The following is a 7,800-nucleotide window of genomic DNA, read 5'->3' as shown; positions in this document are numbered from 1 at the left end:
CCTGTTGTCACTGAAAGAAAGCCTGGGGAGAGGACTATGTGTATTTTTAACTGGACACACTGCCTTAAAAGGTTCTATTATGAAGGAAGGAAGGATAGAGTGGAAGTTGCAGGCAACTGGTAATGTGCAACAAGGTCATCTTCACATGAATTAACAGGAGCAAAATAGGGTTCTGTAGTGGATAAAGTTGCAAGCAAAGCAAGAATCAGAAGCAATAAATCCTAGTCTAAATCTTGAAGCCATCACTTATGTTGTCTCCAATACACATGGATGTCATGTGTCAAAGATCGCAAATAGCAGACAGGTAGGTTATAGGATACTGCTGGGGCATAATTGTCTTATCTTAATCTGCTTATTCATTAACAGATGTTGAATGACCACCTGCTACATCCCAGGTGCTCCCAGGGGCCAGGGACTCTGCAGTGGTAGTGATGGGTGGTTGGTATCTTTAATCAGGGCCAGAGAAGCCTCTCCAAAGAAGGCATTGGGCTGAGATCGAACTGATGAGGGTCCAGACATTCAAAGGTTAGGGGAAGAGGCGCTCCAGGCAAAGGAACAAGCAATGACAAACTCCTAGGGGACAAGGTTGGCTTGTCAGAGAAAGAAGAAATAGGCATGTGTGGCTGGTGAGGTGAGAGGGAGAAGCAGGCAGGGGCCAGAAATATGGTTAAAAGTTTTCAAAGTTTGTTTTGGCTGGCCCCAGAAATGCATTTTTTTTAATGAAGAAATGCTAGAAGTACCTAATTTGGAAGAGGAGATTTACAGATTTAGGGAGGAAAGTTTGATTATTCGATAGCACTATTTTGTCCTGAAGTCATCTGCAGCTAAAGAAACAATTGTGCTAATTTTCTTTAAGGAATTAAACTCCTTCAGAGTTCCTTGAATTCCAATCATGTTCTTGAGTTTTCATGTTTTCACTGGAACCTATTGATTAGGAAATATATATGTAAATATGCATATGTCGCTCCATCTGCCTGGAAGATCTGTGGCTCCCACCAGCGTGCTTGTTCTTCCTGGCAGTTGGGAACTCCACTTTGCCTCCTGCTCAGCTGTGCGAAAGGGAGGACTCAAGTGCCCTGAGTGATGATAAATCAGCCTTTGAGGGGCCTCCTCCCGATAGAAGAGCCACCCGGAAATAGTTTGTCCCTAAGCAGAAGGGACGTTCATCAGTAGAAACTCCCTCTGTGCAGTAGTTTTGCTGTGTGAATTTCATTGCTCTTTCACAAGCTGCCGGCAGACAGTTGGACCATGCCTGAGGCTACTCCACTGGAGCCCCTTGACCCCTTGAGCACCACGGGCCATGCCTATTCAATTTTTCAACAAATGTTTGTTGCACACAAACTATCACAAGCAAAGTCAGAGGTGATCTCTGCTCTTGGGAACTTAGAGCCTGGGGGAAGACAGAGCCTATTCAAATAGTTACACAGAGGGTATATAATTAAAAATAGAAGTGTGCAAAAAACGATTCAGGGGGAGCCTAGAACAAAGATGCCTGATCTAATCAGAGATCAGAGAAGAATTCCCTGAAGAAGGGACACTTGAAGCAATAGGCTCTGCTTGAGGACTTATCATGTTCCTATCCCTGAACAAGAAACTATGGATTTAAGTCATGGATCCCACTTAGAAGGAATTTATAGATCCATGAAAAAGGTAAGATGTTTCTACAGTAAACCACCTGAAAGAGACAGTGCATCTTCAAGTGCTAAGTGGATTAGCACTAGATAATAAATGCAGAAGAGCTAAAGATGAAAAGCCAGTGGTAGCAGAGGATGGGCAATACTTTGAAGAAGTCACGGATGGGAAGGACGTGGGTTAATCTGATCATGGAACTCAGGAAACTTTGATGGTGTCCTATGATGGAAGCAGAATACAAATCCAATTTCTTGACTAATTTGTCTCTCCAAGTTTATCATTTGAGGACCCTTCCACTCCCTTAGAAATACACTAACATATCCTTCCTTTTATATTATATTCTTTCCTTGCCAGTTTGTGAACAGGTTGAGAGATGGCATCGTGTATTAGTCACCTATCTCTGTGGCCCCTAGGGTAACACCTTTCATATAGAAAAGACAGTAAATGTTTGTTTAATTTAATGCAATGCGAGGGTTGAAACTCGGGTTATGGCATATGACCATGACCATTGGTCAGTTTGGGACTTAGGAATAAGGGCTTGGGGGGTGTGCCTGCCCCTTCTCCAACAGCACTCTCTTCTTTGGTGGCATCACCCACTTTCAAAGTTTTAAAGCCATTTTCACACTGGTGACTCCCAAATGGATATTTTTGGCTCTAAATGCTCTCTTCCAGACTCATGGATCTAACACCTCCCTACTTGCATCTCCACTTGGCCAGGCATCTCTAAAAGGCATCTCAAAATTAATACACCCACAACAGAATTTTTGATTCCCTGCCCTGATAACAAAAGAATACATCAGTTTCCACCCCCACTATCTTCTCTGAGCAAATGGCACTACCATCCCCTCATTTGCTCAAGCCAAAAACCTGTGTCATCCTTGACTCAATTTGCCTTACTTTTCATATCCAATAGATCAGCAAGTTCTATGGTCTCACTTCAAAAAATATGTATCTCATCCCCCCACTACTCTCTACTTCCATTGACTCCATCCCAGTCCAAGACACCATCATCTCTTGCCTGTGCTGTTTGAGGCCCCTCTGAGCAAGCTGCTTCCACTCTTCTTCCCAGGTCATCCATTCTCCACACTACAACCAGAATGAACTTTCAAAAGCATAAATCACATCATGTCATCCTCTGCTTATATTCCACAGTGTTTCCCATCATTAGAAGAAAATCGTAGAAGAAAACCCAAAGTCTTTTCCATGGCCCACAGGCCCTGTACGTGTAGGTCCTTCCTGTGTGTCTGAGCTCATCACCTACTACTCCAATTCACTCATTACGTCATCCTGACCCCCTTTTTGTTCCTCAAACACAGCAAGCTTGCTCCCACCTCAAAACCTCTGTCTCGTTCCAGTCGCCTAGAGTGATCTTCCCTGACATGGGCCCTTCACTGGCTTCTTCTTGGTATGCAGATCTCAGCTCATTTGTCCCCATTTCAGAGAGGCCTCCCTGACCACAGCACGGGAAGTGCACCCAGGGCTGAGGTTAGAGTTGGGGTTACATAACTATCTTTTATTATCATCACAGTGTTGGTCACTGCCTGCCTTAGTCCATTCAGGCTGCTAGGACAGGATACCACAGACTGGGTGGATTAAACAACATGCATTTACTTCTCACCAGGAGGCTGGGAAGTCTGAGATCAAGGTGCCAACAGACTGGGTGTCCGGTGAGAACCTGCTTCCTGGCTCACAGATGGCTGTCTTCTCGCTGTGTCCTCACAAGCTGGAAAGGGGTGACAGAGCTCTCTGGGGCCTCTCTTATAAAGGTACTAATTCCATTCATGTGGGCTTCGCACTCATGACCTAATCACTTCCCAAAAGCTATGCCTTCTAATAGCATCACACTAAGGGGTGGGTTTTAACATATGAATTTATGGGAATGTAAACATTTAGTCTACAGCACTATTTTATATTAATTTTTTATGTGGTTGTTTACTTGTCAATCAGCAATTTCCCCCAGCTAGGGGATCAGTTACATGAAAACAGGGACCTAATCTATCTTATTTCCTATTACATTTCTAGCAACTAAAATAGAGCTTGACACCAAATTGGCAGTCACTAAATATTTATTGCATCATCGATAAAGATGGGCGGGTGAATACTGAACAATTGTGTGAATGTAAATCATTTCGCATCTTGCCTCAACTTACCTCCTTCCCTGATGTAGGTTGAAGGTATTATACTACTTGTCTCTCCTGAAACACAAAGGCGGCTGTTAAGATAAATGAGAAGGCTGAGGGCTTTACCACTTATTACGAGAAAAATATTGGAGTGTATGGGCAAGGAGCCATTTGAAAGTGGTAATGACAGCCTAATGGAGAAAGAAATTCATTTGTTTTATTACCCGTGAACCTCCTGGGGACTGCGTAAGATGGGGGAAAATGAAATGTACCCATTCGTAATATAAAAATTCAAAAATACAGCTTACATTAATTCAAAGTAGAGTAATACTTTGTTTATCTGGCATCAATAGGTATTTTGCTAAGTGTTTTGTTTTTTCAGATAGTTAATGTTCCCATTATAAGTAGACTTTTTTCAATTTGTTTTAATGGAAATAGTTCTCAAATGAATTTCAGTGCCACTTTCTCTGACAGCACACCAAACAGAACCTTTTTTGTCACTAACTTGGGGACATCATTATAAGCTTATATTATTATATTTGGGTATCAAATAGTGTTATACTCTGAAATCACAGAAACGTAGAACTATTATGCTTTCTGAGATCTCTTGTGTGTATTGCCAGGGTTTTTCCCTCTTCTCTCATTGATTTAATCAACAAGTAGGGCAATTAGCACCAGCAGACTGGTGACTGAGAACTCTACCCAGAGTGATAAGCAAGAGAAATGTGGTCGCTGCCTTCCTGGAGCCCACAATCTGCTGGGGAAGATGACAGCAAACAAGTAAGTACAAGTATGATAAGAATCTCAAAGGCCTCCCCTGGTGCTTGGGAAATGGCCTTTAAGCTGATTCTTACAAACAAGTAGTTCAGGGGGAGAGTGTTCCCGGGAAGATGGGGAGGCGTGTGTGGGGGCTGTGAAGCGTGAAAGCCAAGGTGCATTTGAGCAGACAAAAGAAGACCAGCATGGCTTCTGATAGTGCTGCAGAGTCAGAGGGGCCAGATTGTAGACCCTGCCTCCCTGAGGGCCGGGCTAGGAATTTGAGTCTTCATTCTAAAAACAACTTACGTGCTTTTAAAGAGAGGAGTTAACACAGTCAGCATTATACATCAAAATGTGTGTTATAAGAAAATTAAGCACCCACTAAACCCATTTGTGCTTTCACACATATTTTTGGTTCAGACAAGATTAAAATAGGTGTGCCACAGTAATCCACCTTCCACAAGCTATGGAATTGACAGGTGGCGTTCAGGGTCACAGACACAGTGCAAAAATCGAGAAGTGGATATTCAGGTTTGGAAAGTGCAGGTTTCAGAAAGGAACCTCATTACTGGAGGCCTGTTACAATATTGTTCATGTTAAGAGCCCAGTTTAATTCAGTCCAACATCGTCTGGACCCTCTGCTCTAAGGAGAAGTTTGTAGGCTGGATGAACAGGCACTGGGAACAGAGGCCTGCCTGGCCTTGGGGAGGTCTCTTCCCCTCTGGACCTTAGTTTCCTCTCCTCAGAATAAGACACCTAAGGGGCCCTCCACTCTAGGCAATGCTGAGAGGCACCTAGCTTAGCAGGGAGGAGGCTCAAAGGGGTCTCTCCCACCTGCTCAACAAGTAATCTTAAGTTACTTCTTTGAACACCACTTTACCTATCTGTGAAACCCAACCTCACTTGACAGTTGTGAGTGCCAAACAGCTGGCACAGAGAGAGCAGTCAGTAAATATTAAGATCGCTCTGTAATCATACAGCTTACCAGCCGATGGCTAACACATCAGCCCAATAAAACAGGAGAAAGAATTTGGAAGTGAATGTTTCCTTCAGGATAAAAAGAGACCCCCTATGAACTAAGAACTACATATTATATTTTTCTGTATTCTTTTGAGCTTAGTAACATTTTGGGAAGCATCTTGCGCCATCCATCTGTCCCACATTTGTGCTCTGGAATATCTTTCCTCTAACAGCTTGGCCAACTCTGTTTTGCATGTGTTCAATGCTGCTATCCCTGGTCTATCTATTCTGAGCATGTTATTAACCTGAGCTTGCATGTATCGGTATAAATTCTGCTAAGAGCCAACGCTGTCTTCATTTCTGAGCATCCGTGCAGAAATATGCTTGCATGATTTCTTTGTGCTCTCTTTGCAGCCCCCAAGGGTGTTAATAACAAGTCACATACCCTCTATTTTTCTTCTTATTTTTAAATAAGTAGGTTTTAAATGATAAGCTTAATACATGCATATTATTTTAAAATATGAACAGTATAGAAGGTTTTTAGGTTAAAAAAAACCAATCTTTTCTTTGTTTCCCACACCCTGCTTCCTGGTTATACTCTCTGTATATTAGCAGTGACTTATACATTCTTCCAGGAATGTCCTCCCTTCCTCCCTAAGTACATTCTACATAATTGTCTTCAGTTTACACAAATAAGATTATACTCTCCTTTCCTACCTTCCTTCCTATATGGCTCTTATATCATTGTATTTGTTTGTTTGTTTGTTTTTACCCAAATGGAACCATACACAAATGGAACTATTCAGACCCTATATCTTGAACATTTTCCTGTAGGAATAGCTATCGATTTGCCTCATTCTTTTGAGTGGCTTTCTGGCATTCCATTAATGGAATGTACCCTTCAACCAACTCTTGTTGATGGGCATTTTAGATGTTTCCAATCTCTTGCTTTTAAAAACATTTCTGTAACAAATATCTCTGGACATATATCTTTGCACACTTGAGGGATTTATCTGTAAAATAAGTTCTTAGAAGTTTTAAAACCCAGCATAACATCCTCCAATATGTTCGCAAAGCCATAAGCTTGTCCCTGCTAATGTCAGGCCTCCAAAAATAGCTCCTTCCATGGAGTGGCTATCTTATTGGACAACATAGGTACAATCAATACCTTGAAAGGTATGATTAATCTTTATTGTGAAATAGGTGATAACATAGCAAAGTCCTTAACAAATCTCCGACACCCTAGATTCACCTGATAGATGGTGGCTCTCGGTCATGTTGCCTTTATCCTTGTGAATTTATCCCCAAGGCCTGAGGCTGAATGTAACTAGAGTCAATGCGTTGGCACAATATTAGGAAATTTTAGGTGGCATTGTTTTCAGGATACTCAGCCCTTTATTTAAGAGGAATGTCTGGTGGGACAGGAAAAGTCCTTTTTAGGTAGTAAAGGAAAACCTACAAAGCATTATGCCTCAATATTAGAAATTTTCTCTGGCTAGTTCTCCAAGAAGCCTTGACATTTTCAACAGCAAAAATCAATCCATCGTGGGTAGGTGTTAATCTGAACACTGGGAGAAAAGGAATTGCCAATTTGGAAAAAGCAGTATTGGTTTCAAACTTGGCAAGTCATGAGAACATGATTTGAAGGAGCCCTGAGCCAGATAATCATTTGTTCATTCAACAAAAAAAACATTTGCACCCTGTTAGGTACCAGGCAGGGTTCCAGGTTACAGAGGGTACAGTGTGAACCAAACAGATACGAGGCCTGAAATGAGAGAGCCATGTGATCTCGGAGAAACCTCTTGCCCTTCTTGGACTTTACCTTCCACATCTTTAAACTAAGCTGCCTGACCTGCATTACCTCACAAGCGTACTACCACGTTCTGCCCAGTGGGCACCGTGTTCGGTTCCTTGGCTCCCAGAATAAATACCTCGAATGTGGTGGTTTTAACACAAAAGGGATGTATTCCCTCACAGTTTCGGAAGCTAGAAGTCTGAAATCACGGTGTCAGTAGGGCCATACTCTTGAGGCTCAGGGCTCCTTCCTCGCCTCTTCTAGGCTTCTGGTCTGGCCAGCAATCCTTGGTGTTCCTGGGCTTGTAGCTGTATCAGTCCAATCTCTGGCTTCATGCTCACATGGCATTCTCCCTGAGGATCTGTCTGTGTCTCTGTTTCTCTTATAAAGATGACCACACTGGAGTAAGGCTGTCCCCCCGCCTCAATCCAGTATGACTCATCTGTAACTTTGCTACTATACCTGCAAAGACCCATTTCCAAATAAGGTCCCATTCTAAGGTCCCAGGTGGACATGAAGTTTGGGGGGAAACTA

This window comes from Ailuropoda melanoleuca, chromosome 3, assembly GCF_002007445.2.
Source record: "Ailuropoda melanoleuca isolate Jingjing chromosome 3, ASM200744v2, whole genome shotgun sequence".
Lineage (NCBI taxonomy): Eukaryota > Metazoa > Chordata > Mammalia > Carnivora > Ursidae > Ailuropoda > Ailuropoda melanoleuca.
The sequence above is the reverse complement of the archived record's forward strand: the minus strand, read 5'-3'. Positions refer to the sequence as shown.